General features: G+C 34.9%; 1 protein-coding gene across 5 annotated transcripts in view; it reads left to right on the top strand.

The window, feature by feature from the left end:
* The window catches only part of CHL1 (cell adhesion molecule L1 like), a 279,616-nt gene that overhangs the window by 134,369 nt on the left and 129,047 nt on the right, over positions 1-16,200 (top strand). The window lies entirely within an intron of this gene.

Raw genomic sequence — 16,200 nt, 5'->3', positions numbered from 1 at the left:
CTCTCTCTCTCTCTCTCTCTCTCTCTCTCTCTCTCTCTCTCTCTCTCTCTCTCTGTCTCTCTCTCCCTCTCTCTGTCTCTCTGTCTGTCTGTCTTTCACACACACATACATACATCTATTTTTCCAAATGGTTTATATATTTTTTTTTCGATTAATTAATATATTTTCTGTTTTAAACGTCCACTTCCATAAGTTTTAAATTTCCTCCTCCTCCCTCCATGCTCCCTCCCCAAGGTGGCATGTAATCTTTTATAGGCTCTACACATACATTCCTATTAAACACATTTTCATACTAGTCATATTACATGATGGAAGAATTATAACAAATGGGAGAAACCATGGAAAGAAAACATAACAAAGCAGAACAAAAGAGAAAATAAGTTTGCTTCATTCTGCATTCTGACTTCATAGTTCTTCCTCTGGATGTTGATGACATTTTTCATCATGAGTCCTTTGGAAATATTTTAGGTCCTTGAATTGCTGAGAATCTATCAAAGCCTGTCCATGAACACTGTGGCTGTTACTGTGTGTAATGTTCTCCTGGTTCTGCTCCCTTCACTCAGCATCAGTTCATATAAGTCTTTCCAGGTTTTTCTAAAGTTCACCTGTTCATCATTTCTTATAGTACAATAGTATTCCATTGCATTCATATACCATAACTTATTCACCCATTTCCCAATTGATGGGCATCCCCTAGATTTCTAGTTCTTGGTCACCACAAAAAGAGCTGCTGTAAATATTTTTGTACATGTGTGTCCTTAATTCATTTCTGCCGTTTTTATTCCCAGCCATAAAAAGTCAATAACAATCAAGTATGACACCTATCACTCCCACCCCCATTGCCCCAAGACAGCAGCCATTTTTGAGCTCCATCAGCATATAATGATGGAATTAACAATAATTGCTCTTTTCAGCTAGTTATGAGACCTGTTCATGTGTAATTAAATAGCTGGTTTATGAGAGTCAGTATTGTCTAGTTAAAAGTATGAGGAGTAAGTACAGAAGCCCTGCTGTTAAAATCACTACCTCTGAAGAATGCTTCATTACCTTATAATAGCAACCAGCCACTGTAGTCAGATAATAATTATAGTGTGAAAATAGCCTCCCTGACTCTTACTGTCTTCTAATCAGAATATATTACACTACATTTATTTATATTTTAAATATTTGTCAATAATAGCCTTGATAACTCCTGTCTGAAAGCAGTCTTGTTCCTCAATCAATTTTGTTTCTTTTCTCAGTGATTTCATTGAATTGTTTGTTTTTCTCAGATTGAGAAAAGTGATCTCAGCAATTGTTAAAAACATTTTTTCCTCACCATTATTTGTTTTGACTAATGCATTATCCATAGCATGAATGATCTTTTGAGTTCTCCAGTTCAAATTCAATCTTTGCAAGAGGAAGAAATCTTTTTAGCTCAACTCAAGAAAGATTCATAAACCTTGGTTAAAACATAATTCGTGTTCATTTACATCATTACATAAAACATGTTCATTTATATCATTTCAATTAAAGAACTAATTTATAGTACAATGTCAGTTCTTTGCAGCTAGTGTGCCCTAATAACTTACAAGTTGTGCTGTGAATTCCAAATGTTACAGGGGTTCATCACAATCTTTGCCACAGGTTGATGTTGTTTTATCTGTAATAACTCTGAAAGACAAGCTGGTAAGTTATATTGAGGTTGTTATCTCTGTCAGTGGAACATGGACTCAGTGGATGAAATTGAAAGCTGTTGAAATTTTGAAGTACCAGGAATTTCAAAGATATGGTAGTTTTACAAACCAGTTTTGATGAATCTGTTCTAGAATGAACACTGTACTGGTTACTATACTGACTGCAATAAGACCACAAGGTCCTTTTCCTATTCCCCTATTCTCTCCCTACTACCTTCCTCTAGATACCTCACTCGTTTCTTCAGTGTAGTCATTCAGTCAATAAACATTTATTAAGTGATTACTTACCTTTCAAGTGGTAGCATTATTTGAATTAGAACTGCATATTTCCATTGAACCGGAACTCTCGTGTATTTGAAATATTAATCTCTTTGTATAGTGTGAATGTGAATATATGTGATCAATTCAGGAGATCACTTGAGGAGATTCATTATTTGAACTAATCATGACCTAATTGTATTCCGTTTACATATTAATTTTCAAATGACTCTGTAGGTCAAATTTTTATGTTAGTTGAAACAAAGACAGGCATAGGTATGTAGTTATTACACCAAATTAAAGGAGGTGATTAATCCAGAATCAAATAAAACATGAAGATTCCAGACAGTTCTTGCTCCTCATGCATAAAAAAGGGCTAAAGACCGTGCAAAGTCTTTGGTAGAGAGGTTTTTGCCAAGGTTTATATGTTAATTCAGCTCCTCAGAGGACAAGTGAGAAATCAGACATTTCAGCTACAATGTTATCATCAAGGCAGAACAGACAACACAAGAAGATATAAGCTTCTTATGAATACCTTTAAGTAAATTGATATCATAGACTGCCATTTATATTCAGAATTCATTAGGTTCCCTTTTTAGGATTAGGTTTAAAGAGATTGTAATATTTTATGCCTTGTCCCAGAAATACACACACACACACACACACACAGTAGTCTTCAGGAAAAAAAAATAGATCTTAATAGCTTTTCCTGAAATTCAGTAAAGCAAATTGAAAAACCTTAGGTCTGATGTATTTATAGAACTTGAATTTTGTTTCCTTAAAAGTCTTGTTCAGAGGTGGCTAGGTGGTGTAGTGAATAAAGCACTGGCCCTGGAGTCAGGAGGACCTGAGTTCAAATGCAGTGTCAGACAGTTAACACAAAAACTAGCCAGGTGACCTTGGGCAAGTCAGTTAACCCCAAATGCCCTCCAAAAAGCAAGGAAAAAAATATTTTCCAAATGTTTATGGTAGTATGGAGGTCATACTAAAATCCCAAAGGCTAAGCCAACAGAATGTGAGTTCTAGAAGGCACTCAATGAATGTTTATTCAATGACTGATTAGAAGGTATAATCACCTGGAAAAGCTCTGAGTACAGTTTACAGGTAAAAAGGACAGCCCAGTTACTTTCAGAGACTCAGTCACAGAGATTGTCCACAGGTTTGAGAGTTTTTTTCCCTTTTGTTTGGTTTTGTTTTCTTATTGGTGTACTCATTAACAATACTTTATAAAACTCATTGGTGATATAATCTATATACATGAAGGTATAATGAAATAAGAGGTTTTTATATTATGAAATGTATTGAGATGATCCATAATATAATTATATAAGTATTCATAGTTAGCTATTATAGTAGATGAGGCATTGAACTTGGATTTAGGAACACCAAATTTTGATTCCTTCAAAGTTTTACAATAAATGAATGTTAAAAATTATTTTACATGGAAGTGAAAAAAAAAGATGAAAAGGCTTAAAATTGGTGAAGGAAACATACTATCGACCCTATTTTTGTTTTGTTTTTTGCTTTTTGGAGGGGGAGCTAGGGCAGTTGGAGTTAAGTGACTTGTATAAGGTCACACGGCAAGTAAGTATGTCTCTGAGGCCAGATTTCAACTCAGGTCCTCCTGACTCAAGGGCTGGTGTTCTATTCACTGTGCCACCAAACCACCCCTATAGACTCTATTTTTCAGAAAAAAATATAATATTTCTTTGTTTTATATTCTTCCTGCCCACATGAAATAAGCTGCTAAGATTTATTTATTTTTTCTTTTTGTGGGTGTATGTGTGAATATATGGGCCAAGACTAGGAAAGTCCAATATCAAAATAAACAATGACAGAATATATAATTCAGTAAAAACTTCAATTCCATAAACATTTTTAAGTTACTGTATATTTAAAACACTTGAAGATGAATATGAATCAGCCTCTGTTCTTTGATATTTTATATTTTTTACCAGAGGAATACAACAGGCACAAAATTTAAGAAATGTGAAAATATACCCAAAATAATTTGAAAAGGAAAGGAGTATAAATCATTGGGACCAGGGAAGAGGGATGAGACTAATGAAAGTCCTTGTGGAAGAAATAGCACTTTAGTTGTACTTTGAAATACAGCAGAAAGCCAAGAAGGTAGGAAGAAGGAGGCAGTTCATCCTGAGCAACTTGGGAAAAGGCAGGGGAAGTCATGTATGGTGAAGAGTCTGCAAGAGGAAGAATGAAGTGCCTGAAAAGGAACAAAGGCCAAAAGAGGTGTGATAGATAAAAAGGAGACCTCGTCGTATGGGTGAAAAATGGGCAACAAAAACTGGGTAGTATGGTTTATCTCCACTGTGGGTACGTACGTGCCAAGCTTCTGTCCTGAGTCCCCTGTTCTTTCTGTGTCTCTGCCTTTGTGTGTTTGTGTCTGTCACTGTATCACTGTCTCTATCCTTCTGTTTTTCTGTGGGTCTCTCAGGCTCTGACTCTGTCTGTCTCCATCTCTTTCGCTCTCTCTGTATCTTTGTTTCTGTCCATCTATCATTCTCCTTGGTCATCTGATCCTCTCCCATAGGTTCATTTATTATTTCCATGCAGAGGACTCCCAGGTCTATACGTTCAGTTCTGTTCTCTCCTGAAAATCAGTGAGACCTGCATAAAATTTTGCAATTATGAAGTACATTTGTGATAGTTAAACTTCCTGTCATCCACTTGGGAACTACTTCTCAATGGCTCAGAGGAAAGAGTCATACGAAGTAATACGAAGAAGAAAAAAGGAATATGAGGAACAAATAGGGTAAAAGGGTAAATATATTCAGTGAACTGCAGAGTTGATGAAAACAGAAAAGAAAAGAATAGGTATTATTTAAAAAAAATCCTTGGTCTTTGCCTTGAATGACTCAGGCACCGGAAGCTACTTAAAACCTGACAATTAACTTCATCCTGCCAACTGATATGAACTGAAAGGCCATTAAGTAAATGATAGACATTATATGAGACCTTAATAAATGATTCAGGGAAGAAAAAGAAATGGAAAATAAGGTAAAATAAAATAAAGATAGCTTTCATTGATTGAAATCACTTACTTCCTAAAAGCTCATTTTTTGTTTCTGTTTTTTCCCATATTCGTGTCTAACATTTGGGAAATCCAGTGACTGAGATTTTAATAAAGAATGTTTTCTTAGATATTTTAAAATTTTGTACAATAGGTCCTTGTCACTCCCTATGATAATGAATAGCAAGAAATGGAACATTTCACTGAAAAAAATGTTCTAAATTGTGAGATTGATATTGGGAAAATAAATTTCATATTGGAATGTGTCTAACCTGTTTGTCTTGGAGATATTAGAGAAAAAAGGGTTAAAACCTATGACTATATTAATACTATGCTGGTGATACAATGCTAGGCTTATGGAAGTGTTCATTAAACCTTTTATAGATTGATGAATACTAATTATAGGATAATAGAGCTGGAGAAGGAAGGGATGTAAGAGGCCATCTAATCTAAACACTTTGTTTTGCAATGAATACATCTAAGGCCCACAATTGTTAAATGACTTCCTCCACACCAGAAAGAGAAATATCACAGGTAGTATAAGAACCAAACTTCTCTAACCATAGATTCAGTGGAATTTCCCTTGAGAGTCCTTAAGTTGTCTTGGAAGCAGACTATTATTTCTCAACAATGCTACCACTGCTACATTTTTTTTCTTTCTGTAGAAACAAAGAAAGATGAGAAAGAAAGAAAACTAGGCTTTCTTTCCACTAGGCTAACTACTATCATCTTTGTTTCTCCCTAGAACCTAGATGTATTTGGAAGAAACTATTGACTCTCAAACAGAAGAGTAACTGTTAATGTGGCAGCAGAACCTTTTCCTCAGGGGCAGACATTTAGCACTTAGTAATAGCACTTGCAATTAAGCAGGTAGGAAAAATGAGGTATAGGAGCTAATTAGCAACTATAGTCAATTGCAAGCCTCTTCTCACATTGATGAATTCTTCCGGAATCCTCCCTTTTGGGAAGGGCCCCAGATCAAGCATCCTTCATTGTCTGGATTTGGTCATGATGCCGCTGCATGGGTACCTTCTAACTTAACCCAGGAGCCTTTTTAGCTACTCTTTTATGTAATGTCATCACCATTTAGAATGCAAGATCCTTGAGGGCAAGCATTGTCTTTTTGCTTGTTTTCTAATGCTTGTCACTGAACCTGGCACATAGTACCTATTTGACAAATGCTTATTTACTGAGCTCAATAATTCAAAATAGGATATTATCAAATCATAGTGTCCTCACTAGCAACTATTCCATATAATAATTTTATGATTTAATAAACAGTTGCTTCACAACTCTGTGACATTGGTATCAATAAGCCCCCCCCCACACACACAACTATCAGTTTCATGAATACATGAGGATTGTTTCTTTTAAAACATTTTGTTTTTGCTTTTTGGAGGGGGAAGGCAGGGCAATTGGGGTTAAGTGACTTGCCCACAGTTACATGGCTAGTAAGTGTTAAGTGTCTGAGGCTGGATTTGGATTCATGTCATCCTGGCTCCAGGGTCAGTGCTGTATTCACTGGGCCACCTAGCCATCCCCCCACCCCCCTTTAAAACATTTTGAGGTAAAGATTGAAGAGGTTTTAATGGTAAGGGCATTTGAAGATCTTCCCTGCCCCTTTAATAGGCCTAGGGAATTTGAAGATCTTCACTGCACTTTAATCGGCCTTAAATGGAACCCAGCAGACAGGGCTTGATTGGGGGAAGTCTTGTTTTTCAGGAAGGCCCATACCTTTTATTACTTTGGCTTACTTTTGGGAAGAGTTGTGTGATTTGGGTAGCCATTGAGTCCCCTTGCCTTGAAAACCCAGATATTGGTGCTTCTTTCTCTGGTAACTATGTATGTATGTAATGGTCAGACAACTAGGAGCCCTGTCTGTTGAATTTGTTATTTTCTCTGTCTGTATTTTTTGTCACAGATACAAGTTCCTTATTGTAATAGGGTCCATAGAGTGTGTAGGCAATCTGATTGCTTCTAAGGAGATAATGCTTACCTTAAATGTTTCTTATTTAAAGACCTACACAATGTGGCCGTAGTGTACATTTCTAGACCTTTTGAGCATTACTCCTATTTATACACTCTATATTCAAGGCTAACTGGTCAATTTGCTGATCTCTGTTAATGATATTCCATCTTCCACTTCCTACATATACCTGCACCTTTTCACAGACTATCTCTGGTAACTCAAATGTCCCTCCTCACCTCTGTCATTTAGAAAACTCAATGCAAATGCCAGTTCTTATCCTAGGCCTCTATTTTCATTAGTGCCCTTGAGATAACTGTGTTTAAAATTTGTACATAGCATGTAGTAACTTATCTAGTTCATATGGTGTCCCTCTATCTAATGTAACCTGTTTGAGGGGAAGAACTATTTGTTTATTTTCTAATAATTCATCCTTAAAGGTGCATAGAAGGAAATAGTCAATGTTGATTCATGAATCTGATCGTGGTTGGAGACTTCATAGATATCTGCCTCACATTGTTGTGAGAGAAGTGTATTACAAATCAGAAAGCCCTCAATAAATGCTTCTTAAAATGAATGAATGAGGAATAATCTTAAACTTCATGCATTCTTTCTTGCTAATTTCTGATGACTGGATTGTTGGCCTCTTCTCACTCCATCTTTTGTGGCTGCTTTGTGAGTCATTTCTCTGGCTTGTATCCCTCTTGTACTCATTTATTTCTTCCTAAGCTCAGTGTCCCAGATCCTTTGACCGCATAGCACAGTAAAAGGACATTAATTCTGCCCTCCTACACCTCCTTCTTCTTTCACAATTTCCTCATTTTTTATCTGACTTCCCCAACCTCTCATGATTTCATTGGGTATCAGGAAAACAGAATAGATGAGAACTTTGACAGTAAGAAGTGTGGGTGGGCAGATGGGAGCCAAGATTTAACAGATTATTCAGGCATCTTGCTGGGACATTATAATCTCAAGTACCCCCCCCCCATTTCATGTAACCAAGTAGTATGAAGACTTCTTTTCATATTTATAGTCTTAAGACTAATGAATGAATGAGAATGAACCTTTTTGGAGATAGTGTGATTATGCTTATATAAAATCTACTCTGCTTGGAGCTCTGGCATAATGAATCTGTGAGAAGATGATGGGAAGGCTCTGAAGGGATGGTGATTAACACCATAAGCAAATCCCTTTGTCTTGTTACTTAACAGAGAAGGGATGCTCAGCAGATTTGCCAAACAGAGCCATGGTTGATGATCCTTCTTTTGTCTGTGGATTAAAATCCATTAACACTTATTTCTGGATTTCTGTGTTTACGACACATACAAATTGATTTAGAGTATTAAGAAAATAGATGTTTAAAAAAAGAGCTTCAAAAATACTCTGAATTTCTGTGCCCTGCGTTGTAAGGTTTTGAGCAATTCCGATCACACTTCAAGTTTATGTAAATGTATTTTCCTCCTTCCTCACAGAATTGCATTCCTACTTCAAGGGAACATTTTATTCTCTGCTAAAAATGACAAAAAATAACTGAAATAAAAGGGCTACCAATTTCCAAAGAAGGACGTTTGGAGTGAGAAAGAAGTGGGGGTTACTTTTGTTCTATTGTGAAGATGAAAAACAACCTCATTCAGAAATCTTTCGATTTTTATTTTGAGGTTATTTTTTCCTCATGAAGAAAATAAAATTTAAATGATTACACGTGTATTACAGGCAAGGACTAGTGAATAAATCCACTGAGATTTAATCATAGCTGTTGGGGCTTTAAAGCTTACTAGATGGAAGAATACCAAAGGAATTGCATTATCAAAAATGTTCCTACATTGATTTGTAGTAAATGAGATCTCCTCTCTGGCAGTGATGGCAGGCAAGACAGTTTAATACTGTCTCCAAGTGGAATGGAATGTCAACAAAGCACTTCTTGGCTACAAACCTTCCTTCTTTTCTTATTAAGACATGGTGGCAGAGGGATGGTTGACTGAGTTATCTTTGAACTAAGTGTAATTATGAATTTAAAAAGTGACCAGCTCTAAAAATGTTATTATTCAAGTTGCCATCATCCCATTCCCATTGAGTCTTTTCTGCCCAAATAACTCAACTTTAAAATCATGTCCCTATTTCTCATTTCCTTTTCTCAGTCCATTATGAAAAATTTACTTAAAATATTTTCTCCAATCTCTTTAGATCTCTATTAAAGACATTTCAATAAGATAGGAGAATGAGTTTAAATTAGGATTCAACATTTTAGCATCTAAAAGTAATGAGATTCTCTCAATCCTTTGGAGCACTCCTCCAGCCCATTAATTTCGTTTCTCTAGATAAAGTTATGATGTCAGCTGTCAGGATTAAACTCCTAATGCTAACATTGTGACGTATGTTGAAATGATGTGTCACAACATCATTTGTCATCACTTAAATGTATATTAAAAAATGATTATTTGCTTTCCCATCAGGAGTGGTGGATTTCTAACCACCTACAACTAATTAAAAATTTTTTGTGTATCCCTTTGTGTATTTCTCTTTAGCTAGGTTTTGTTATGTCACTTCTCTGAGTCTGTTGCTTCATACATGAAATAAGCCAAATAATAGCACCTAACTAAAGAATTCTTGGGAGCATGACATGGGGTAATGCATATCAAGGTCACTGCATTCCTTTTTGTGAAATATAATCATGGTATATGATGATGCTGATGATGATGACAATGATAATGATGGTGGTGGTGATGATGGCAGATGATGATTAACCTTTTACTGGTGTTTATTTATAAAGGGTCTTGATAATCCATTACCTTGTTATTATTCTCTAATTTTTAATTAAACTATGGCAGAGGTAGATAACATAAATGCCTTTTTTGTAATTTTAAACATTCATAACAGGGTATAAGGCACACTGAAAGCATCTTTGTGCCTCGTTCTTTTCCCACATGATTTTAATTTAATCTCTTCTTCTAGATCTTTATGTTTTGAAAGCTTTTTATTCTGTGTTATTTGGAGATTGTGAATAGTTGATACAGTATTATCTACTAAAAATGAACCAAAAAAAACATTGTCATTAGGAAGACTTATGTCTTGGTATTGTTGGCATAAATTCTTTCTGGCATTAATGATCCAGTACAAGTAGAGTGCATTGGTTGAGTTTCCAAAAATGATCCGTTTGTATTTGTAGTATGGGGATTTGTCACCTGGAAGTCCATGAAAGATAGTTTTTTTTTTATATAAAATTCTAGTCACCATATATTATTTTGCTAGGTATTAAATTTTTACATCCTGAAGCACTATATTGCTTTATTTCAAAATCAATCAATAATTCAATAATCATTCCTTCATTAAGCATAGATTTTTGGGCAGGTAAGTGGAATAGTGGATAGAGTGGTGGGTCTGGAGTCAGTAAGACCTGAGTTCAAATCTAGCCTCCCACACATACTAGCTGTGTGACCCTAGGCAAGTCACTAAATCCTGTTTACCTCAATATCCTTTTCTTTAAAATGAGCTGAAAAGGAAGTGGAAAACACCTACAGTGTTTTTGAAAAGAATCGTCCCTTCTGCCTGGAAAAAACAAGTGCCTTTGAAATGACCAAATAACAACAAAAGCAATTATTAGTTAAGAGGGACCAGTTAAATAGGTGTTAGGTATACAAAGAAAAAAAAGTGAAACATTTTCTGATATCAGTTAGATTAAATTTAGTTAATGACACTCAAAAATAAATGGAGATGCCTTAAGAATAACTTTTTCTGTTGTTACTTATGCCAGTAGTGTGATTTCAAATTCTTACTTTCCATTTATACAAAGTTATATGCTTCAGTCATGCATTTGTGTCAATATATTATGGACTAAATTCATACAGATATTGTCCATGGTAGCCTTTTTGTTACCTTTTCTGGATCTGACACTTTATAAGATCTGTTTAAAGTTGTTCTTTTTAATTGATATTCAGTAATGGTTTTGTTCTATACTTCTCAAAATATATGCTCAAAACTATATATGCTTTTTCCTTACATGGCTTAGTTATATAGACTATATTTCTCAGTTGTTGAACATATTTTGTGTAGTATTGGTATGAATTGTTCTTTAAAACTTGATAGTATTCTGTGAATTGAACAAGTCTTGGAAGTTTCCTTTTTGTTACCCTTTGATAATTCTTTTAAAAGTAGTTCTCAATGAAAAGAAATAGTGGGGAAGGTGACGTAGCCATACCAGATGTTAAAGTGTATTATAAAGCAGCAATTGTCAAAACTACTTGATACTGGTGAAGAGGAGTAGATCAATGGAATAGGTTAGGTACACAAAACACAGTAGTCAATGATTAGAGCAGTCTATCGTTTGATAAACCCAAAGTCCCTAACTTCTGGGATAAGAACTCACTATTTAACAAAAACTGCTGGGAAAACTGAAAACAGTATTGCAGAAACTGGGCACAGACAAAAGTCTCACGCTATATTGCAAAATAAAGTCCAAATGGGCACATAATTTAGATATAAAGGCTGATTGGGGGTGCTAGCTGATGCAGTGAATAGAGCACCGACCCTGCAGTCAGGAGGGTCTGAGTTGAAATCTGGTCTCAGGCACTTAATGCTTACTAGCCATGTGACCTTGGACAAGTCACTTAACACCAATTTCCCTGCCTTCCCCCCTCCAAAAAACAAAAAAAAAGATATAAAGGTTGATAATATAAATAAATTAGGGGAGCATAAAAATAATTTGTCTGTCACATTTATGGAGAATAAAGGAATTTATGACCAAAGGATAGAGAACATTATGAAATGCAAAATGGATAATTTTGATTACATTAAATTGAAAAGTTTTTGCACAAAGTCAAGACAATCAAGATTAGTAGGGAAGCAGGAAACTGGGAAAGGATTTTTACAAGTAGTGTTTCTGATAAAGGCCTCGTTTCTAAAATATATAGATAATGGAGTCAAATTTATAAGAATTTCCCAATTGATAAATGATCAAAGACTATGAACAAGCAGTTTTCAGAGGAAGAAATTAAAGCTATCTATAGTCATATGAAAAAATGCTCTAAATCGCTATTGATTAGAGAGATGCAAATCAAAACAACTCTGTGGTACCACTTCATACCTATCAGATTGGCTAACATGATAAAACAGAAAAATGATAAATGTTGCAGAAGATGTGGGAAAGTTGGAACATTAATAAATTGTTGGTGGAGCTATGTCCTGATCCAACCAATCTAGAGAGCAATTTGGAACTATACACAAAAGAATATAAAAATGGATGTACCCTTTCACCCAGCAATACCACTTCTAGGGCTTTATCCCAAAGCGATCATAAAATTGGTGAAAAGATTCATGTGTCCAAACATGTTTATAGCAGCTCTTTTTGTGGTGACCAATAACTGGAAAATGAGGGATGTCCATCAGGGGAATGACTAAACAAGTTGTGGTATATGAATGTAACAGAATACTATTGTGCTATAAGAAATGATGAGCAGACAGATTTCAGAAAAATCTGGAAAGGCTTTTATGAACTGATGCTGCATGAAGTAAGCAGAAGCAGGAGAACACTGTACAAAGTAACAGCCGCACTGTATGATGACTGACTTTGATAGACTTAGTCCTTCTCAGCAATGGAAGGACCTAAAAGAATTCCAGAGGATTCATAATGGAAAATGCCATCCACATCCAGAGAAAGAACTATGGAGTCTGAATACACAGCAAAGCAGACTATTTTCTTTTCTTTTGTTTTTTTCTTGTGATTCCTCCCATTCATTCTGATTCTTCTATACAACATGACTAATGTGAAAATACATTTAATAGGAATGTATATGTAGAGCCTATATCAGATTTCATGCTGTCTTGGGGAGGGGGAGAAAACTTAAAACTTATGGAATTGAATGTTGGAAATTAAAAATCAATTAACTTAAAAAATAAAAGAATGAAAAAAAAAACCTATTTCCCTTTTATATGCTAAAAATAGATTACAATTTCTTTTTGTTCTCCTCTTTGGAAATTTTATATGCTGAAAATATTCTTTTGTTTTTGCTCATTGTTCTAATAGCATATAACCATTTAGAAAACTTTTGATTATATTTATATTATGATTTCACCCTGTTTATTTGCTACTTTGTTTATTTGATTTTTCTCCCCTCCTATTTTTCATAACATTGACTAAAATGATTTGATTGATCAATTTTATTGGTTATTTTGAATAAATAGCTTAGTTTATCATTTCTATAGTATTTATATTTTAGTTTATTTGTCTTTTAAATTTTACTATTTTAGGTTTGGTTATCTTTTTTTGTTTTTTTTTTTTTTTGCTTTCTAAATATTAAATGGCTAGTTCTTTAATCTTCTATTTTAGGTTCTTTCTTTTTAAACGATTATTGTCTTATAGATCTTGTTCCTTGTTCATCTTTTTTTCCCCGAATGTGCCCCAATATTAGAAATGCCAGTGCCTGCTGATGATAGAATTTTGCCCCATGGTAGGAATTTTCCTATGTCTTTCTCTAATTGTGTAGTTCCTTATTGACCCTTGTCTTTTTTTTATTTTTTGGTAACTTTTTCCCCATTTGTCTCAAAATTTCTTCCTTGCATCTATGCTTTTCAACACTTTTTGTTGTTGCTTGTCACCAGGAACTAATTCCCTTTCTCCTGAGGCTGAAATAGTGGTACCTCTAAGTAGCATACCACAGAAGACTATACTCAATGTAAGATCACCATCTCCTTTTATAAAATATATACATACATACATACATATATATCTTGTCCCACAGGAAGGAAGAGAAATAGGAACAAATATTTATTAAGAATTTATTTTTCTCTGGGCATAGTGCTAAGCATTTTAAAATTCTCTCATTTGATTCTCCCTATGACCCAGTGAGATAGTTGCTATTATTATTCCCATTTTACAGTTGTGGAAACTTGGGCAGATAGTGGTTAAGTGACTTGCCTAGAGTCAGACAGCTAGTAAATGTCAGAGGCCAGATTGAAGTCATTTTTACTTAACTCCAGACCCAGAGTTATGTTCACTGTGTTAACCTTTCCCATCATTGAGACAATATTTCTTCATTACTTTCCCCTTTATTCTAAATCCTTTCCGCATCTCTTCACCCATTCTTTTCTATTTACTCTTTTGAGACTCTATAGGAGATTTATTTTCTTCCTTCCCCCTCTATTGTTAAACTTGCATGTCATTAGGGAACATCACATATTCCTCTCTATCTTCTTTCTCCCCTCCTCTTTTTAGGTACCTTCATCACATTCAAAAATTTTATCCCATAATAACAACACTAACAATTCACTGTTAGAGGAGTGTTTTGCTTTAGCCCATACTGTTTCAGGCTTGTTTCTTCATCTTTACTTTTACTTTTACCCACTTTGTCTCATATGTATTTAGAAAGAAATCTCTTAATGGACTCTCTGATTTTCTTTATTTTTGCTGTTCTTAGTTGATTTATTTGCTTACCTTTTTGTTATAGTTGCTGTTGTCTGGGAGGTTTGAGGAGCCATTGATTGCTTACAGTTTGGTTTTCTTTCTAAAGCTTTTTCAAACATCTCTTTTTATTGAATATCTATTTTTCATGAATAATTAAAATAATACTGGATAGATAAGTGTAGCAGCAAGCACCCCAAGCATCCTCAGGGTTTGCAGCTACCACAGGTTCTTGGATCTGCTTTGCTAAAGGAAAGCAACTCAAAATGGGTTAACAAGCTTACTTTAATCAGTCAGACATATATCATTTACCTTATTCAGGAGAAAAGGTCAGCACCCTGAATCTCAAAGTATACAGGCATATTATCAAGACAGAAACATCAAGTAGACAGATTTCCAAACTGTCCAACCATTACATCCATACCCAGTCAACATCTGGGTTTCCACATTCTGGGTTTTTCAAAGCCTGGGGACTCTCAACAACGGCTTCCCAGAATTCAGATCAAATCACAGAACACTTCTCAAAATGAGTCCCAAAACAAAGTTACATATCAGGGCTTATCTAGCCTTCTCCTGGCTCAGAGAATGTAACAACCTTATTGACTCACTGGCCAATCAAGAAGTATCTACTGAAAAACAAGCCTCCCCCACCCAAGGCTTCAGGTGCACATTAGCCTAGGGGCAGGGAAGATCTTTAAAATTTACATTCTTATTACAATAAGTCACTTAGGATTGAATCTTAGACCTCTTTATTCCTTGGAAAACCTTTCATTCTTGTGGTTTATGGTGAATGCAGAATAGAACATGAATTTCATTCCCATTATAAATGAAATTCCCTCTCCTGGTCACTAAAGAATTTGCTGTTTGTCAGTGTAATTGTTAAATTTTACCACCATATGTCTTGGAGTTTACAACATTGTTGTTATTATTTTCTAGAGGCATTCTGTTTATATTTTCATTTGACACTATGCTTTCTGTGTTCAGAAATTTGTATAATTGCTTTCATTATGTAGTTTGACTTTTGATTTGCTGTTTTGTTCTGGGAGTCCTATAAACCTTAAGTTGTTTCTATGAATCCTGTCTTCAAGATCAATATGTTTTGCATATACTTAGATCATGCTTTCCTTTTACATCTTTTTTACATTTTTATTTATACTATTATTTGTACTTTTCTTCTAATTTGTCCTTCACTTCCATGAATTTGTGTTCATGGTCAGTTTCTTTTATCTCTGATAAGATTTTATACTGTGAATTCAAGTTTTTTCTATTCAGCCAATTATTTTTTTTGCTGTTCTGGTCATTACTTTTTCTTTCAATATTTTTATTTTCCTTTTAAACCATTTAGTTTTCATGCTGTCTTTGGTATCTACATGGTCCTAAGAATCACTGGGTTTTCATACATTCTCCTTTTTCTCAAAATATTTATTTATGGATGCCTAATTGTTTTCCCCTTATCAGGAGGAGATATTCCCTTTGTTTTATACACACATACACCTATATATGTGTACCTGTATACTCACACAACACACACACATACATACATCACACAGACAGACATCCATACATGCAGCAAGGTGGTACAGTGGATAGAACGTCAGGACTGATGTCAGGAAGACCTGAATTCAAATCTGATCTCTGACACTTTTACTTACTAGCTGTGACCCTGTGCAAGTCACTTAAACCTGTTTGCGGCAGTCCCTCATGGTAATGGTAATGTAATTTGACCCTTTTTATTGGCAAGGAAGCAGGTACTTAGCACTTGGTAACTAATCAGACCTCTGTGAAAGAAACAAAAGGTATGAACCCCTGTTCCTGACATACCAGGAAGGGTTTGGCTGAAACAGCAAGTAAGTAATGCTGCGTATATAAGAAAAGC

Source organism: Petaurus breviceps, unplaced genomic scaffold, assembly GCF_028583685.1.
Source record: "Petaurus breviceps papuanus isolate PSGF00001 unplaced genomic scaffold, PetGlider_PUasm1.0 174, whole genome shotgun sequence".
NCBI classification, from domain to species: Eukaryota; Metazoa; Chordata; class Mammalia; order Diprotodontia; family Petauridae; genus Petaurus; species Petaurus breviceps.
Note: the sequence above shows the minus strand (reverse complement) of the source record. Positions and strands in the feature narration are given on the sequence as shown.